Source organism: Orycteropus afer, unplaced genomic scaffold (assembly GCF_000298275.1).
Source record: "Orycteropus afer afer isolate SDZICR_OR568_19922 unplaced genomic scaffold, OryAfe1.0 scaffold00348, whole genome shotgun sequence".
NCBI classification, from domain to species: domain Eukaryota; kingdom Metazoa; phylum Chordata; class Mammalia; order Tubulidentata; family Orycteropodidae; genus Orycteropus; species Orycteropus afer.
In genome coordinates, this window is record NW_006921935.1 from 1,074,995 (window position 1) to 1,096,089 (window position 21,095).

Genomic DNA, 21,095 nt, shown 5'->3' on the forward strand with positions numbered 1-21,095 from the left:
AAAAAAAAAAAAAAAAACTGGAAATTGCATGATAGAAGACCAATGACTTATTCATTGCAAATACCTTTTTCAACAACATAAATGATGGCTACACATGTGGACTTCACAGATAGAGTACACAGGAATCAGATTGACTACATATGTGACAAGAGGTAATGGAAAAGCTCAATATCTTCAGTCAAGACAAGGCCAGGAGCTGATTGTGGAACAGACCATCAACTGGTCATATGCAAGTTCAACTTGAAGTGGAAGACAATTAAAATAAGTCCACGAGAGCCAAAGTATGATCTTGAACATATCCTTCCTGAATTTAGAGACCATCTAATGAATAGATTTGATGCACTGAACACAAATGACTGAAAACCAGAAGAATTGTGGGATGGCACCAAGAAGATCATTCATGAAGAAATCAAGAGGTCATTAAAAAGATGAGAAAATAAGAAAAGACAAAAATGGATGTCAGAAGAGACTCTGAAACTTTCCCTTTAATGGAGAGTAGCTAAAGCAAATGGAAGAAATGACAAGATAAAAGATCTGAACAGAAGATTTCAAAGAGCAGTTCGAGCAGACAAAGCAAATTATTATAAGGAAATGTTCAAAGACCTGGAGTTAGAAAACAAAAAGGAAGGAACACACATGGCATTTCTCAAGCTGAAAGAACTGAGGAAAAAAAAATTAAACCTTGAGTTGTAATATTGTAAAATTGTATGGGTAAAATATTGAATGATGCAGGAAGAATCAAAAAAAGATGAATGGAATACACAGAGTCACTGTACCAAAAAAAATTGGTCAATGTTCATCCATTTCAGGAGATGGCATATGATCAAGAACCAATGATATTGAAGGAAGAAGTTGAAGTTGCACTGAAAGAATTGACAAAGAACAAGGCTCCAAGAATTGAAGGAATACCCATTGAGATGTTTCAACAAATGGATGTCCCACTGAAAGTAGTCACTCTATTATGCCAAGAGATTTGGAAGACAGCTATTTGGCCAACTGACTAGAAGTGATTCATATTTGTACCCATTCCAAAGAAAGGTGATCCCATAGATTGTGGAAATTATTGACCAATATCATTAATATCACATGCAAGTAAAATCTCACTGATATTTTTAATTGGTTCATATGTATGTGAGAGCTGAACATTTAATAAAGAAGACTAGAAAAGAATGCTTTTGAGATGTGGTGATGGTGAAGAATGTTGAAAGTACCATGGACTGCTAAAAGAACTAACAAATTTGTCCTGGAGGAAGGGCAGCCTGAATGCTCCTTGCAAGTGGGAATGGCCAGACTTTGTCTCACTTACTTTGGTCATGTTGTCTGAAGGGACCATTCCATTGAGAAGAATGTCATGCTTGGTAAGGTGGAGGGTTGAAGAAGGAGGGGAAGGCCCTCAATGAGATGAATTGACACAGTGGCTGAGGCGATGGGGTTAAGAATAGCTGGGATTGCAGAGCTGGTATGGGATCAGGCAGTGTTTCATTCTGCTGTGCACAGTGTCACTATGAGTCAGAGATGACTCGACAGCACCTCACAACAACAACAACACCTGCATATACTTTGTGCACATCCTCCCTTATACTTTAAATCTCTAGATTGCTTAAAATCTAATACAATGTAAATACTGTCTAAACAACACTTTATACTCCCTCTTAGCCTTTGAGAGAATGCTTTGGCCACTTATTTGCTTGTCCACACCAATATTTTCAAGCTACAATTGGTTGTATTTGCATATTTGAAACCTGGGTATATGTAGGCCTGACCCTACTCCTGGATATTGAAGCCAAAGAAGCTTCCTCTTTCCTCCCAGAGAAGGTGTGCTTATATTCCAGAGTAAACAACTCTCTTTCTTTTTCCCTAGAGGAACATAGGCTAATGAGGCCGCTCCTTCACAAAATCTCTAAGATTCATAATTTCCAGATCTGTCTGCTGTGTTAAAAAAAAAAAAAAAACCCTGCTGCATGTGTAGGTTATGTCTTACCCCATCAGTCTGTGGGAATGTGGGCTTGAGAATCAGCACAGAGATGCACTGTGAGCAATAAGTGATTTTTTATTTTTTCTAAGAACCAGAGAACTCATGTTTCATGCCAGAAATTACATAACAATCATTTATGCTCCAATCCCCCAAGATCTGCAGAATTACTAAACTTGTAATTTAAACTGAGAACAGTTGCAAGATATGTCCTTTCTAAAGGTGGATTCAGAAGGGGATGTGGAACAAGGGATGTCATTGCTGATGTCAGATGTATCATGGCTGAAAGCAAATACCAGAAAGATGTTTACTTGTGTTTTATTGACTCTGTAAAAGCATTTTTCTCTGAGGATCATAACAAATTTTGGATAACATTGAGAAGAATGAAAATTCCAGAACACTTAATTGTGCTCATGAGAATCCAGTATGTAGACTTGTTGTTGTTATGTGCCATCGAGTCAACCCCAACTCATAGCGACCCCTCCGTGGTTTTCCAAGGTGGTATTGCTATGGAAGTAGATTGCCCAATGTTCCTTCTGAGGAGTGGCTGGTGGGTTTTAACCGCCTAGGATGCTATTTTTCAAGCAGACCAATGAGATACCACACGGTTTAAAATCAGGAAGTGTGTTTGTCAAGACTGTATCCTTTCACCCTACTTATTCAATCTATGCTGAGCAAATAATCCAAGAAGCTGGACTATACAAAGAAGAACATACAGCCAAGATTGAAGGAAGATTCATTAACAACCTGCAACATGCAGATAACACAACCTTACTTGCTGAAAGTGAAGATGACTTGAAGTTCTTACTGATGAAGATTAAAGACTATGGTCTGCCATATGGATTATACTTCAACATACAGAAAATGAAAATTCTCACAACTGGACCAATCATCAGCATCACAATAAATGAAGAAGAGATTAAAGTTGTCAAAGATTTCCTATTACTTGGTTCCACAATCAACATCAATGGAAGCAGCAGTCAAAAAATCAGATGTTGTTTTGCACTAGGCAAATCTGCTGCAAAAGACCTCTTTAAAGTACTGAATACCAAAGATGTCTCTTTGAAGAGTACGGTGCAATTAACCAAAGCCATTACGTTTTCAGTATCATATGCATAGGAAAACTGGGCAATGAATGAGCAAGATGGAGAAAGAGTTGATGTTTTTGAATTGTGATGTTGGCAAAGCATATTGAAAGTACGATGGGCTGCCAGAAGAAAGAACCAATCCCTCCTGGAAATACTGTAGGAAAACAAGGTCCTTACCCCCTGTTTTGAAGAACCAATGATCACAGCATATTGAAGAAGGAAAGCAAAAGATTTATTGAGTATTGATACCCAAGGAGACAGAGAGAATCAGTTCTCTAAAATATTTGTCTCCTCCAGTAAAAGGGTAAACATGATTGTATAGGGAAATGGAAAGGGGGTTGAAGTTTCCTTGGACTGCCAGGAACGTCTTTGGTCTTCTCTGGTAACTCCAGACTCAGCAGAAATCTTCTCAGGATCTTATTGCATCATAGGTTATGTTTCTCAGCCAAAACCAGTCTTGGGAAAGGGTTATATTAAGAAGAATACCTAATTGAAAACAACAAATCTAAAGAACTCAGAATGCGTAAAAAGGCTGGTCATTCTATTTACTTAAAAGAATGCAAAAGGGAGCGAATGACAGCAAGTTAGTCAGTATAATTAATGTCTACCTTAATCATGCTTGCTAGTCTGTTAAAGTTTTGTAATTTTCAGTTAAGGACCCATTCAGCCTTCCACTTCAGCCTTCCACAGTAGAAGTGCAACTGGAATGCTCTTTGGAAGTGAGAATGGAGAGACTTGGTCTTACCTAGTTTGGTCATGTTGTTCCCTGGAGAAGAATATGATGCTTGTTATAATGGAGTGTCAGCAAAAAAGGGGAAGACACTCAATGAGATGAATTGACATAGCTACGATGATGGGCTCAGGTACAGCAAGGATTATGAAGATGGCACTGCTGTATATAAGGTCACGATGAGTCAGAAGAGCCTACATGATGGCACCTACAACAACAGCACATGTATTGACCTGAAGTTTTGTCCAGAGCTAATCATGATAGAAGTGAAATTAAATCCTAATTGATTATAATAAAAGGTAGGAAAATGTACATATTTCATATTATCTTGGATGTGAAAAGAATTTCTATACAATATAAAAAATTTGGAAGCTATGATAAAAACATTAAATTTGACTCAATTAAAATTTTCTATTTATAAATATTCACAAAAACAATAAAATTTTAAAATATATGATGAGTATGTGGAGACCTAGTATAAAATCTGCAGGGCATATAATTGATCAGGAATAGGTGTTTTATATTATGAGGTAATATTTCAACTAATTAAGATATGAACATAAAAGAAGTTAGAAAAACTGGGGAGACTATGAATAACAGTCATAGAAAAAATAAAAATTACATGAAAATTATATTTACAATAGCAAATTATGTTATATATAAAAAACAGATTTTAGGTAATTTGGAAAATAAATAATTTAGAAAATTATGTAGTAAACAATTTAGAAAAATTATTTCACATACTATGTACAAGTGAGTAAATTACACAACTGGAAAAGGGCAGTTTGTTGGTATCTAAGAAGATTTCAACTATACATACATTGGTGTGTCATCAATCTTCAGGAATCAATAACACTAAAAATAATTATATCCATACTCAAAGATATAGGAAAAGAAAATGCATTTCAATATTATTAGTAATTGTAAAACCCATGATGAATAAGTTTATTTGTAACCAGCCAATGAAATTTTCTATAACTATGAAAAAGGAAGAATTTGATTTTTTTGTATTTATATAGAAATGTTTTCAGGATAATTGCTGAAAATAAAAATCAAGATACAGAATAATATTTATAATTTAGAGGATAATAATTATACTACAATATATTAAAGAATAGCTTTCAATTATAATTCAAAAATGAAAATTAGAATCTAATATTTAATATGTAATTTATTTGTTTCTGCCACAGCATTCTCCATATACTGATAAATTTAATTCTAACAATAGTTTTTTTTATACATAAGATTAATTTCTCGATTAAATAAAGAATGAAATTAATACACAAAGAAGTTAAGAACTAAAGATACCTAGAGATAATGTGTAGTGAAGTCATTTTTAGCTCAGAGAAGTGAAGGTACAGTATTTTCATTGTTACAGTTCTCCTGTTTGATCTTACTCTGAGTGTTTATTTAAAAGCATAGTGCTTAAATTGATAACTAAAATTTACAATTAAAATCTTTCAAGTGAATTTCAGTCAGCTGTTGTCAGAGTTTCCTAATTGTCAGAAACATATGCTAAGCAGTAAAAAAAAAAAAAAAAAAAAAGGCAGTGATAAGAAAACTAAACAAATAGCACTTCACTTTTGTGGATGATTGTTTGCCAGTGTGTCATCTCTCACAACCTATTCTCATTTTCTAACAAAAATAAACTCCCTCAATTAGGAAACAATAGCAATTTATAATATTTCAGCTTTCCAAAAAAAAAAAAAAATTACATTATCCATCATACAAAATATAAGGTATCATTCCATACAAATAATCTGATTGCATCTCTGTACATTGTACATATGTAAGTCCAGCAAAAATTCTATTATGCTTTTTTCCTTTCAGAAACTATACACTGTTATTCTCTTGTGTTACTAAATTTTACATTTATATTTCCTTTTTTTTATTTTAATGCCCTCAGGATATAAATTTATTAGGAAATGGAGTTTGCCTTTTTCTTTACTCTATCCTCTGCTCTAGAACATCATCTAGAGCACATAAATACTAATGATAAATAAATATTTTTGTAGACTGGCTGCAAAACCATCTTTATTGCTATTATTCATTAATTCATATTTAAATATATACAAATGACGTTTTAAAACATATTTTTTACTGTACTATTCAAATAAGTGTATGCTTTAAATATGGATTGACTGTGTCCCTGGTGGCACTGTGTTCCTTTAAGTGGGAAAATAATTCAAGTGTGCATGTGTCTTTGTGTAAGAGCTCTGGTGGTGTAGGGATCAAAGCATCACAATGTGAATGAAAAGATTAATCCACCAGCCAGTCTGTGGAAGAGATGAGCAATCTGCTTCTGTGAAGAGTTACAGCTTTGGAAACCCAGTGGGGCAATTCTGTCCTGCAGGATCTCTGTAAGTCAGAATTTATTCTAATGACAGTGGATTTATCTATCTATCAATCTATCTATCTATTTATCTATCTATCTATCTATCTATCTATTTAGTGTGCGTGTATGTGTGTGTGTGTAAGGGGCCCTAGTTGCACAGTGGTTAATGTACTTGACTCCTAACTGAAAGGTCAGTGGTTCTCACCCACTAACCACTCCTTGGGAGAAAAATGTGGCATTTTGCTTCCATAGAGATTTACAGCCTTGGAAATCCTATGGAAGTAAGTTCTACTCTGTCCTTACTTCATCACTGTAGGACAGAATGTATGTGACAGCAATGGGTTTTGGGGTATCTTTATGTGTTCCTCTGGGTGTGTAAAAGAGATAACATAACCAAATGAATAGATTAACATTAAGTACATTCTAACTCATAGCAATCCTATAGTACAGAGTAGAATAGACCCATAACATTTCCAACTCTGCAAATCTTTACAGAAGCACACTGCCTCATCTTTCTCTCCTGGAGTGGCTGGTGGTTTCAAATTACTGAACTTTTTATTAACAGTCCAATGTTTGAACTGCAGAGATATCAGAGTGTGGTAGTTAAGTTTGTGTGCCAACTTAGCTAGACCTGGTTGAGTGGCTGGGCAGCTGGATGTAGTACTCCCCATGTTGACACTGGTAATGAACTCCATGGTGGAATCTACTGTGAGCAGTTAAGTAGCTGCCTTAGGAATTTGGGCTACTTTCTGCATATAAGGAGAAGCCTTGGGGAACAGTCTCTAGCTTACAGCACGCTTGAACCCTGCATATAGCCGTGTCACTGTTCAGCAGCCTGCCGTGCTCTGCCCACCTTGGGACTTTCAATGGGCTTGAATTAATGGCCTGCCATGTGGTTTGGTAACATTGGGACTGTGCCTTATTACTTGTCAACCTTGGACTTGTCAGTCTCGGCAGCCAGCAGCTGTCTGAGTGAAGAAAAGCCTCCAGCTTCAGTGGGCCAGGAACAGGAGGCAGAGCTGAAGCCCAAGGTTGAAAAGCTTTCACCCAGCCCCTAAAGCATGGCACTTTCAACTTGGACTTAAAGTCTCCAAACTATAAGAGAATAAACTTCTGTTTGTTCAAGCATTCCATTTGTGGTATCTTCTGTCAGAGCAGGATTAGGTAACCAACACACAGCGTGCCTGAAAGAGAGAGAGACAGAGAGACAGAGATATTGATAGACAGAGACAGAGATTTTAATGCTTTATTTTCTTAAGTTATACATAGGGAACATTTTTCTATTAGTCTTCGTGATATATATGCTGAAACTTAAAGAAATGAAAATCAAGCAAACTTTTTTACATTTTGCACTCTTGGGGGGTGGATAAGTACACGATCCAACAAATCACTTCACACATACTTAAATGTTCTTTAATAGTAATGGACCTCCATCCTTTCATCATTATCAAAAACCAAGCAATTGCTGTCGAGTCAACTTGAACTTATGGCTTGGACTGTGCAACAATGGCTAATCACTAGATTTTTCTGTCAGTTGCTTCTGAATAGATTTGTAAGCTAACAGTGGATTATGTTAACTTTTTGCACCACAGAGGGACTCATTAACTTATTGTAATTCTCATATTACTTATATGAGCATCAAATGATCTTTTCCACTTAAAAACTATATTAAAATTAAACTTTTAATGCATAGTAACTTTATTAATCTTAGCAATTGTGTTATATCTGTAGGTTGACTTAAAGACTGTCTCTAGGTCCCAAGTACCCATCACAGTACTGGGGCCAACCACTTTATGGGTGTTACACCCATTTATCCTGATTAAGTAATTCATGTGAGACATATACACAGGGTTGACAATACTGAAACCTATTTTTATTACTAATGGAAAACAGACAGTGTATAACAGACAAAGTTAGATTATAAGTGGTCATTTCTGGCTCAAAAGCTGTCCAAGCAGGAGGGAAAACTTCCAAGAGTGCCCCTTTCTTTGTGATATGGTTGAAAGATCTGAAGGTTCTTCTCTAACCCATTTTTAAATATCAGGGGTTGTATATTTTACAGCATAGAGTCCAATGCAAGTTTTTCTGCCCAATCACACAAAAAGAGTTGTAAATGAGGCATGGAGGCTTCAGTTCCAATTATTAGCCCACAGTTGTATCTCTTTAGTCCTGCTGATTATTCAGACAATCAATTAAGCCTCAGTCAAGGAGGTGCAATTGTTTGTTCTAAAGCCCAATGATTCTAGCAGAAGAAAGGAAAGGGGAGTAATTATACTACTTTGGGACACTGAAGAACTGGATTCTATCAACAATTCTTTATCTTTTTCTTTTCTTGCTCTCCTTTTCTCATTCTCTCCTTAATTTGCATAAGTATGTACATATTCACACAACCTTTAAAGAACTAATTTTTTTTTAATTTAAATATAATATTAAAATGCATACTTATAAGAGAAAGATATTCATCCTCATAATATAAATATTGGGTTAGCAATAATGGACTCTCTTGAACAAACAATAAAGAAATAGGAATTATTATAAATTTTGCTCTTTTGAGTACAAATGAAGCAACCATTATGGAAACTAATTTAAAAGTAGCTACCAAATTAGAGATGCATTTCCCATTGATTCACAAACTCACATCTGGAAATTTATCCTGTGGGTATAGCAGTACATGGACAGAATCATCTACATACAGTTTCTTTGCAGCATTGTTCATATTAGCAAAATGCTGGAACTCATGATGCAGCCATCACCCCCTCACTGCCATCAAGTTGATTCCAACTCATAGTGATCCTATAGGTAGATCTGTCATATAGGGTTTCTGTGGTTGTAAATCTTTGTGGAAGTAGACTGACTCATCTTTCTCCCACTGAGTTGGTGAGTTCAAATCACTAAACTTCCAATTAACAGCAGAGTGTTTTGTTACTGTGCTACCAGGGCTCCTTTGATACAGTAATATTATTGCTGTTATTTGCTGTGAAGTCGGACCTGACTCATAGCCACCCTTCCTTGGGTTTCCAAGGCAGTATCACTACAGAAGTAGATTGCCCAACCTTCCTTCCAAGGAGTGGCTGGTGGGTTTGAACCTCCAGCCTTCTGGTTAGCAGTCAAGTGTCTTAGGTACTACGCTACCAGAGCTCCTACAGAAATAGGAGACTGTTAAATATAATATATTGTAAACACAGTATGGAGAAATCTTCATTTTAAATAAAAATCAGGAACTCCCTATATAAAATATATAAAAGTTGCCAAAGATATAATTGATTTTAAAAAAGTGAAATTGCATAAGAATATATAAGGTATGAAAGGAGCTCTGATGGTGTAGTGCCTAAGGCATTGACTGTTCACCAGAAGTTTGGCCATTAAAACCTACCAGCCACTCAGCAAGGGGAAGACTGGTACTGGACAACCTATTTCCCTAAAGACTTACAGCCTCGGAAAACCCAAAGGGGGTTGCAATTAGTTGGAATTGACTCAATGGGAATGAGTTTTTTTTAGAGTGTAATGTATGCTAAGGTATATGATAAAAGGGAAGATGAAGAAAATGTATTCACATTTGCATTAAGAAAAACAGGTCAGATTTATAAGAAACTGTTTAAATAGCTAGCTAGATGGTGCAGTTACCAGATGGTATGGGTGTAGAATACCAGAAAAATGTTTACTTGTGTTTTATTGACTATGCAAAGGCATTTGATTGTGTGGATCATGACAAATTATGGATAACATTGAGAAGAATGGGAATTCCAAGCACTTGATTGTACTCATGAGGAATCTGTACTTTGACAAGGAGGCTGTCGTTCAAACAGAACAAGGGGACACTACATGGTTTAATATCAAGACAGGAGTGTGTCAGGGTTGTATCCTTTCCCCACACTTATTCAATCTATATGCTGAGCAAATAATCTGAGAATCTGGACTATATGCAGAAAAACATGGCATCAGGATTGGAGGAAGAATCATTAACAACTTGAGATATGCAGACGATACAACTTCACTTGCTGAAAGTGAGGATGACTTGAGGCACTTAATGACAAAAGTTGAAGCATACAGTCTGCAGTATGGATTATGTCTCAATATAAAGAAAACAAAAATCCTAACAACTGGACCAATGAGCAGCATCACAGTAAATGGAGAGAAGATTGAGGTTTTCAAAGAATTCATGTTGGTTGATTCTACATTTGAGGCCAATGGAAGCAGCAGTCAGGACATTAGACAACGTGTAGCATTGGGAAGGCCAACAGCAAAGGAACTGTTTCAAGTGCTGAGGAGCAAGGATGTCTACTTGAGGATTAAGGTGCGCCTGACACAGGCCATGATATATCCAGTAGCCTCTTATGCATGTGAGAGCTGGATAATGAATAAGGAAGACCAAAGAAGAGTTGATGCTTTTGTGTTGTGGTGCTGGCAAAGAATGCTGAAAGTACCATGGACTGCTGAAAGAACTAACAGATCTGTCCTGGAGGAAGTGCACCCTACATGCTCCTTGGAAGTGAGAATGGCCAGACTTCATCTCACCTACTTTGGTCATGTTGTCAGAAGGGACCACTCCCTGGAGAAGGATGTCATGCTTGGTAGTGTGGAGGGTCGACGAAAGAGGGGAAGACTTTCAACAAAATGGATTGACACGGTGGCCGGGATGATGGGCTCAAGTATAGCAGGGACATGGAACTGGCGCGGGATCAGGCAGTGTTTCGTTCTGCTATACATGGGGTCTCTATGAATTGGAAACAACTCCACAGCACCTAACAACAACAGAGGTGGAGATACGTTGGAGAAAATGTTTTAATAAATAACTTTTTAATATCATTTAAGGAACCTTTGTGTCACAATGGTTAATTGCTCTGCTGCTAACTGAAATGTTGGCAGTTTGGGCCCAGCCAGCAGCTCAGTCATGGGGAGAACTGAAGATTTGCTCCAGTAAAGATCACAGCCTAGAAAACCCTATGGAGTGTCTCTACTCTGTCATATGGGGTTTCTGTGAACTGAAATTGACCCGACTGCATCTAACAGCAACAATGTCATTTTATTTTCAGACTCATTTTAATACATTTCATGTTAAAAATATTCAGTTAGAATAAATATTATTTGGAAAATAAGTAAAAAGTAAAACTCCTTGTCACAAGTAATTGAACATATTTTTTTTTTTAATTAAGGAGCTTTGGTGGCATATTGGATAAGGCATTTGGCTGCAAACCAGACGGTTAGCAGTTCAAACTTACCAGCTGCTCTGCAGAAGGAAGATGGGGCAATCTACTTCCATAAAGATTTACAACCTTGGATATCCAATGAGGGTCACTATGAGTTGGAATTGACTCAATGGCAGTGAGTGAATTTTATTCTTTTAATTGTCTTTATTTATTTATTTATTGCCAACACCTAACATTTAAGACTATTATCAAATAAAACAACATTTTAGACAAGTGATAAATGGATCCATATGCATATTGATTAGGTTGCTGCTCAATGTCCAAATTGGTCCTCTTGTTTATCTTTTTGTTTTGCAAAATTTGTTTCTGGCCTTTTTGAAGAAAGATGTTAGATAATAAATACCTTTATCTGTTTTGAATTAGGGTGATGAGAAAGTTTACATTTTATCTATTTGGTTTCCTCGAGACATGACAGTTTTCAGGCTACAAAGAGGATTTTTCACATGGACCACTGATGAGGTGAATAGGAAGTTTAGCCCAAACTAAATCTTTTAAGAACAGTAGTATCTGTAACAGTGCCAGCTCCCAATGGAATGAACCATATTCAGCAAGCAAGTGAACTAGATTGAATAATGAACTCTCAGGTTGGATTGATTCCCCAAGTTTAGTGTAGTCAGTTGGAATCCAAACCTAAATCAGTCCCAATCAGGTTCATAGATAACAATCTGACAGCTGAAGAATGTAATTCAAAACCCAAGGCAACTATGATGTTATCATTCTTTTCAAGTAGGAGACAGAAAAACTTAGAGTAGACTTGTTTAATATATTTCCTTTGTACATGTGAATGGCCAAAATCTCTGTAGGCCAGTAATTAGCAAGTAAAGTGAAGGAAGATAATTATCATGTTACTGGGGAAAATGTTCTTTTTAAAAATTTAGTTTTTATTTCGTAGTCTCAAATTTATCTGAAGAACATAATTTTTAAAGTTGAATACTGAACTATATATCTTATTTATATGGTATTTATTTGACAAGTTTTCCACTTTTTTGAAGTGAATAAATGGAACATGATAGTGTCAAGATTATTTTATTTATTTGTTTATTTGTTTGTTTCAGAGATGATTGATTTTCAGAGAGGTTCATATGTAACCTATCTGTCATGGATTGAATTTTTTTCCCCAAAAAATATGTGTCAACTTGTCTGGGCCATGATTCTGAGTGGGTTAGCAGTTATGTAATGCTATAATTTGGTAGCTATATAATGATTTAATTATCTCTCATGATGTGATTTTATGTGATCAGCAAATCAGTTGTAAGAGGATTAGAGTGGGATGCAACACCCTTACTCAGGTCACAGCTCTTGTCTAATGTAACAGCAAGTTCCTCTGGGTGTGGCCTTCATCACCTTTTATCTTACAGGAAGTAAAAAAAAAAAAAGAGAGAGAACCTAGCAGAGAAGGGGACACCTCAATATCACCGAGAAAGAAGATCTGGAGCACAGCACAACCTTTGGATGTGGGGTCACTGCACTGAGGACCTCCTAGTCCCAGGGGAAGATTGATACTAAGACACAAGGAGATCTCCAAGGAAGGCCAGGCCCACAGATGTTGAAGAGAGACAAAGTTTTTCGTTCAGACACTACAGAGAGAATAAGTCTTCCCCTAGAGCTGGAGCCTGAATTTGGAATTCTAACCTCCTAAACCATGAGAGGGAGCTCTGGTGATGTAGTGCTTAAGGTATTTGACTGCTAACCAGAAGGCTGGTGGTTCAAACCCACCAGTCTTCCTTGGAAGGAAGACTGGGAAATTAACTTCTATAGAGATACAGAAATCCAAGGAGGAGTCTCTATGAGTTGGAGCCAACTCTACTACAGTCAGTTTTTTTTTTTGTTTGTTTTTGTTTTTGTTTTTGTTTTTGTTTTTGAAACTGTGAGAAAGGAGCTCTAATGAATATCTGGCTGCTAAGCACTAAGTGGACAGTTAGAATTCACCAGCCAATCTATGGAAAAAGGATGAGGCAGTTGCTTCTGCAAAGATTTAAAGCCTTGGAAAGTATGAGGTAGTTATATTCTGTTGGATAGGGTCGCTACAAGTTGGAAAATTGACTTGATGGAAAGGCATTTTTTTGTTTTTGTTTTTTGGTTAAACTGTGAGAGAATATATCCATGTTTGTTAAAGCCATCCAAATAGTATTCTGTTACAGAGACATTAGATAACTTAGACCTTATATCTCTTATTGGTATTGATACTTTGTAAAACAATAAATTAAATTTATATTAGTTTGCTGTTTGCGTTAGGAGCCATCAAGTCAGTTTAGAATCATTCTGACCCAACTTACAACAGAAAGAATCATTGTCCAATCTTGTACCATCCTTACAATCTTTGCTATGCTTGAGCCCATAGTTGAACCCACTATGAAAATCCATGTAATTGAGGGTCTTCTCCTTTTTTGCTCACCTTCTACTTAACCAAGCATAATATCCTTCTCCAGGGAATGGTCCTTTCTGACAAAATGACCAAAGCACTTGAGACTAAGTTGGACCATTTTTCCTTCTGAGGAGCACTGTGTAGGAGCTGTACTTCTTCCCAGACAGAATTGTTCATTTTGGAGTTCTGGTAGAAAACCAAAATAGGCAGAAAGACTACACAGACCCTCTTCAAAAAAGAAAAGGGTAACGAATTAACACAGATACAGAAGATAATCCTGGACCCCTGAGCTTTGAAGGAAAGGTTATAGAAGTGAAGTAAACTCCATCCAGCAGAAGAATTTGTATGAAAACACTAAAAAAGGAGACACACAAAGCTGCAATCTGGCAGTGATCTTGATGACACAGACAGCTTGCATATTGTCAAGTGGTGGTAAACCTAAGAAATAACCTAAAAATCAGCCCTGCTAGTCAGGGACTGCGAAGGACTGCTCTGGTGGCTGGTGAATAAAAAGCAATGAAAAGGAAGGCAGGCTGAGCTGTGGATTTTGCCTATCCAGAGGGTGCAGCCATTTTGAATGTTTACAAGCAGTTTGACCATTTTGGATATTTAAAGTGACAACATTCTCCCAGATTCCAGTGACTTAAGAACAGGCTCCACTTGCTGGGAACCACATAGACATTTAGGATGCAAACAACTGGAAAGATATGACATTGTCCTAGTTACTCTTATATCACCACCCTCTTAGGGAACAGAGGTTTGGTCATTCCTCACTCCCACCCAGTTTCTAGTCTGACAGGAATCCCTTCCCAGCCTGTGTGCTTGGACAGAGCCTGGGTGCCCTGACCCCCTCTGCCCTAATTTTTTTTTTCTTTTTTTTAGTTTGTTTGTTTTTGTCTGTTCTAAAACTACTATTATCATTATGACTTTTGTCCTTATTATTATTATTCTTTATTCTTCCTTCCCCAGGTTGTAGTTTTCATCTTTTTTTTTTTTTTTTTTTTTTTTTCCCTGTTCCTGGTTGCCATTTTTCTTTTCTTTCTCATGGTTAAACACATTGCTTCTTTTACTTTTTGCATTTTTTTCCCATTTTTTTTTCTTCATTATTCTCCTTCTCTATTTTTTTGCTTATTGCCCTCTCTCAAGATATTGTGTTTTTTTTTTTTTTCCCCTTTTTTCTTTTTTTGGTTATTTTTCCTGTGTGATTACATGGGGTAATTTTGTCCATTTGCTTTTACTTTTTTTATTGTTATTCAGCTGTCATTTTTCTATAACTGAGTGGGAAACAGAAACACTCCCCATATGACACAACTACACCCACACCTCCTGCAGTACTAAGTGATACCCACCATTTCCTTATAAACCAACTGGCCAAATTAAAAACAAACAAACAAAGAAACAAACAAACAAAAAAAAAACCTCCAAAAGAGCCTGACTGACCCTTAACTTCTATTCACAGTTAACAGAGATCTAAATACAAGTCACAATGTCTCATAGATAACAGACCATCACAGTCCACCCAAATGGCCAAGAGAAAATGGTAGAAACAAGGGAGGAAGATACACATGCAGAACACATACTTGAGATGGAAGCAGTGTTGGAATTCTCTGATAAGTAATTCAAAAGAATTATATTTATGTATCTTCAAAGAATTGAGAGACACACCAAGGAAAACACAGACAAAACCCTAGAAGAATTTTGGTAGAAAATACAAGAACAAAATGACAAACAAAATGAAAAATTAGAAATTATTCAAAATCTACAGATAGAAATCCAGAAGATTAATACTAAATTGTCAGAAATAGATAGCACATTGGAAGGGCAAAGGAGTGGAATTGATGCAATGAAAGACAGAATTAATGATAATGAAGACAAATAACTGAATACTTTTTGGAAAGCAATCAATCAGAAAAAAAGATAAAAAAAAAATTAAGAAAGACTAAAGTTCATGTGGTATACCATCCACAGGAATAACCTAAATGACATTGGAATTCCAGAACAGGGAGAGAAAAATAAAACTATTGAGAAAATTATCCAAGGTTTGTTGGAGGAGAACTTCCCTTATATGATGAAAGATGAAAATATATCTATTCAGGAAGTCCAATGAACCCCAAACAGGATAGACCCCAAAATCACCAAGACATATCATCTTCAAACTCATCATAACCAAAGACAAAGAAAGAATCCTGAAAGCAGCATGGGAAAAAGAAAAAAAAGTTACTTACAAAAGACAACCAGTAAGAATAAGCTCTGATTTCTCAACAGAAACCATGAAAGTGAGAAGACAATGAGATGGTATATATAAAACCCTGAAAGAAAAAAAAAAAAAAAAAAAAAATTATCAACCAAGATTTATATACCTGGAAAAATTGTCCCTCAAATATGTTGGTGAAATTGGGAGATTTCCACATAAGCAGAAATTAAGGGAATTTGTTAAAACCAGATCAACATTACAAGAGATACTAAAGGGAATCTTTGAACAGAGAACCAAAAATAGCAAACAGCAACCAACCATTAATACACAAGATTTCATGTTCAGGAACGCAGCTCTGGACATATCCAAAGTGAAATAAGCTTACAAGATTGTAATCAGGGAACCAGAGACTTCAGTTGGAAAATTAGGAACAATTTCAAATCAAAAGAGGGAAACACTGTGTAGTTACAGAACTTCTAAATGATAAGGAAGTCAAGAGAGTTACAAGATAGTATGGAATGCTCTAAACTCTGGGAGAATATTATATATCACAGGGTAAACTCAAAGAAAAATGATACACCTTGACATCACAATAAAAAAAAAAAGGACAAGCACAAATATTCAGCAAACACTAAAACAGCAACAAAGAAAAGATAACATGATTCATAAACATAATGAACTCAGGACAGGAAATAATATGGAACAAAGAAACCAGGGACACCATGAAAAAACACATAACAACATGACAGCAACCAATTCATATTTGTCAATAATTAGACTGAATGTTAATGGATTAAATGCACCACACAAGAGATGGAAAGTTGCAGATAGGATAAGAAAACAAAACCCATCAAAGTGTTGTAACAAGAGACAAAGACAAAAATAAACTAAAAATCAAAGGTTGAAAAAGATATATCAAGCAAATATCAACCAAAAAAGAGTAAGAGTGGCAATATTAATTTCTGATCAAACTGACTTTGAGACCAAAACCACCATGTGAAACATGGAAGACCATTATATAATGATTAAAGGATCAATTGAACAAGAAGATATAACCATAATAAATATCTATGGACCCAATGAAAGAGCCCCTAGTTCCATAATTCAGACTTTATAGAGTTGAAAAGTCAAATACATGACTTCACAGTCATAGTGGGAGACTTTAATATTCCACTTTCATTGAAAGGTAGAACAACTAAAAAGAAACTCAACAAAGATGCAGATGAGCTAAACAATACGATCCAACAGCTTGACCTTATAGACATCTACAGAGCACTTCACCCAACAATAGCACAATATTCACTTTTTTCAAGTTCACATGGAACATTTTCCTTTATAGAAAATATGTTAGTCCATAAGAAAGCCTTAATAAATTAAAAACTTTGAAATACTGCAAAGCATCTTCTCAGATCATAATGCTATCAAATTAGAAATCAACAAAAGAAAGATCAATGGAAAAAGAGTAAATACATGGAAACTGAACAACATCCTCCTTAAGAAAGACTGTATAAGAGAAGAAATAAAAATTGAATTCAAAAATTCCCTCAATGAAACAAGAATGAAAACAAAACATATCAAAATCTTTGGGACACAGTAAAAGCAGTGATCAGAGGCCAATTTTTAGCAATAAATACACAGATCAAAAAAGAAGAAAGAGCCAAAATCAACACTTTAAACCAACATCTCTAACGATTAGAAAAATAGCAGCAAGAAAAGCCTAGAGTCACCAGAAGAAAGGGAATAATAAAGATTCAAGCAGAAAACAATGAAAGAGAAAATAGAAAGACAATAGAAAAAAATCAACAAGACCAGAAGTTGGTTTTTGCAAAGATTAATAAAATTGGCAAACCACTGACAAATTTAACAAAGGACATGAAGGAGAGAATACAAATAACACAAATAAGAAATCAAATGGGTGACATCACAACAGAACCAAATTAAATAAAAAGGATAATATCAGGATACTATGAAGAACTATTTTCCAACAAATTTGAAAATCTGGAAGAAGTGGAAAGATTTCTAGAAACACACCACTTACCTAAACTAACACATATTCAGGTGGAAATGTTGAACAGATCCATAACAAAACAAGAAATTGAACAGATCATAAAAAAATCAGCAACAAAAAAATCCTGGCCCAGATGTTTTCACTGGAGAATTCTACCAAACATTCAGAAAAGAACTGACACCACCACTTCTCAAATTATTCCAAGACATAGAAAAGGATGCAATCATCCCTAACTCATTTTATGAAGCAAGCATAACCTTGATACCAAAACCAGGCAAAGACATCACTCAAAAGGAAAACTACAGACCAATATCCTTCATAAATATAGATGCCAAAATCTTGAACAAAATCCTATCCAATAGACTGCAACAACATATCAAGAAAATCATTCATTGTTACCAAGTGGGATTCATAGCAGGTATGCAAGGATGGTTCAACATTAAAAATACAATCAATATCATCCACCACATAAATAAAACAAAGGAGAGGAACCACATGATCATATCAATTGATGCAGAAAAGGCATTTGATAAAATCCAACACCCATTCCTGATCAAAACTCTCAGCAAAATAGGAATAGAAGGGACATTCCTCAACATAATAAAGGGCATCTATGCAAAACCAACAGCCAACATTATTCTCAATGGAGAGAGACAGAAACCATTACCCTTGTGAACAGGAACCAGACAAGAATGCTGTCTATCACCACTTCTACTCAAATTGTACTGGAAGTCCTAGGAAGGGCAAAAAGACAAGAAAGTGAAATCAAAGGCATCCAAATTAGTAAGGAAGAAATCAAGCTATCCCTATTTGCAGATGATATGATCCTATACCTAAAAAACCCAAGAGACTCAGTAAAAAATCTACTGGAACTAATTGAGAAATTTAGCATTGTGGCAGGATATAAGATCAACATCCAAAAATCAATTGGATTCTTCTACACCAACAAAGAGATTGCTGAAAAAGAAATAAGGAAATCAATATCATTTAAAATAGTTACCAAAAAAGTAAAATAGTTGCGAATAAATCTTACCAGGAACACAAAAGACTTTTACAAAACAAAAACTATAAAAAACTACTTCAAGTAATCTTAAGGGATCTACATAAATGGAAGAACGTACCATGCTTGTGGATAGGAAGATTGAACATTGTGAAAATGTCAGTTCTACCCAAAGGAATCTATACATTCAATCAATCCCAATCCAGATCTATCACCATTTTTAAGGATATGGAAAAACCAATCACTAACTTTATATAGAAAGGAAAGGGACCTCAGATAAGCAAATACTATTGAAGAAGAAGAACAAAATAGGAGGTCTCACACTGCCAGATCTCAACAACTATTACACAGCTACAGTAGTCAAAACTGTCTGGTATTGTTACAATGACAGACATATAGACCAATGGAAGAAAACCGAGAACCCAGACATAGATTCATCAATCCATGGCCAGCTGATCTTTGACAAAGGGCCAAAATCCATTAAATGGGGAAGAGAATTTTTTCTTTTTGAATAAATGGTGCTGGCAAAACTGATATCCATTTGCAGAAAAATGAAATAGGATCTGTACCGCACACCATACAGAAAAATGAACTCCAGATGGATGAAAGACTTAAATGTGAAACCCAAAACTATAAAGTTCCTCAAGGAAAGACTAGGGGCAAATTTAGGGGCCCTAATATATGGCATAAATAGTCTATCAGGCAGAACCCAAAATATACAAACAGCAGGAGAGAAAATAGATGAATGAGACTTTCTAAAAATTAAATTGTTATGTGGTTCCACAGACATCTCCAAAAAAGTCAAAAGAGAACCTACAGATTGGGGACAAAATATGCAGCAATGACATATCTGACAAGGGATTCATCTCTAGAACAAAAAGACAAATAATCCAATTAAAAATAAGCAGAAGACATGAATAGACATTTCATCAAGGAGGATATTCAGGCAGGCAACAAACACATGAAGAAATGCTCACTATATTAGTGATTAGAGAGATGCAAATCAAAACAATAATGAGATATCATCTTGTCCCAGCACTAGTAGCAAAGTTCAATAAGACAGAAAGTAACAAATGCTGGTGAGGATGCAGAGAGATTGGGACTCTCAAACACTGCTGGTGGGACTGTTAAATCGTGCAACCACTGTGGAAAGCGGTGTGGCAATTCCTTCAAAAGTTGGAATTAGAAATACCATTTGACCTAGCCATCCATTACTAGTTCCTAAAGAAATGAGAGCCATGACAAGAACAGATATATGCACACCCATGTTCATCGCAGCACTATTTACAATAGCCAAAAGATGGAAACAAACTAGGTGCCCATCAACTGAGGAATGAATATCCAAACTATGATACATACACACAATGAAATACTATGCAACCCTAAAGAATAACACAGAATCTGCAAAACACCGCATAACAGGATGAACTTGGAGAACATTATGCTGAGTGAAATAAGTCAACCACAAAAAGACAAATATTGTATTAGTCCATTATTGTAAAAGTCAAGGAAAGTTTATATATGCAAGGAAATTTCTTTGTTGGTTAACAGGGATGGGAGGGGAAGGAGACAACACTGTTAGAACGGTAGAGATAAGTATTGATTTAGGCGAAAGGAAGGGTAATGTACCAAATGTGAGTGATCAACATGGTGGCATTGAGGAAGAGGAAGACATAGAGAAGTACATGGGAGGTGCAGACAACAGAGATGAACCTTTTTGCACATACAGTACTGTATTGTCTGTGAAGGCACACATGGGTGGATAGATGGGTGGACAGGCTGACCTATTAGGTATGTCTATGCAGTAGGATGTGTACCCAAGACCATGAATAGGGTTGGTAGACAATGGTTCTACAAGTGTATTTGTATGTTCTGTAAGAATTCCCAGTTATAGAATAGAGCTGACAAGGGACAATGTTGTAGTCACTTCTTGGTCACAGCCAGCTACCCAGAAGGAGTGAGTAGTTGAACATGTGGGCATGAGACCATAGTTGCAGGGCACATCAAGCTCAACTGGCATGACATACTACACAAAACATTGTTCCACTTCCTACTTTGGCAAGTAACAACTGGGATCTTAAAAGCTTGCAAGCAGCCATCTAGATGCAAAGATGGGTCTCTCCTAGTCCAGAGCAAGGAAGAGTGAAGAAACCAAAGATCCATGGAAACAATTAGCCCATGGGATTGGTATACCAT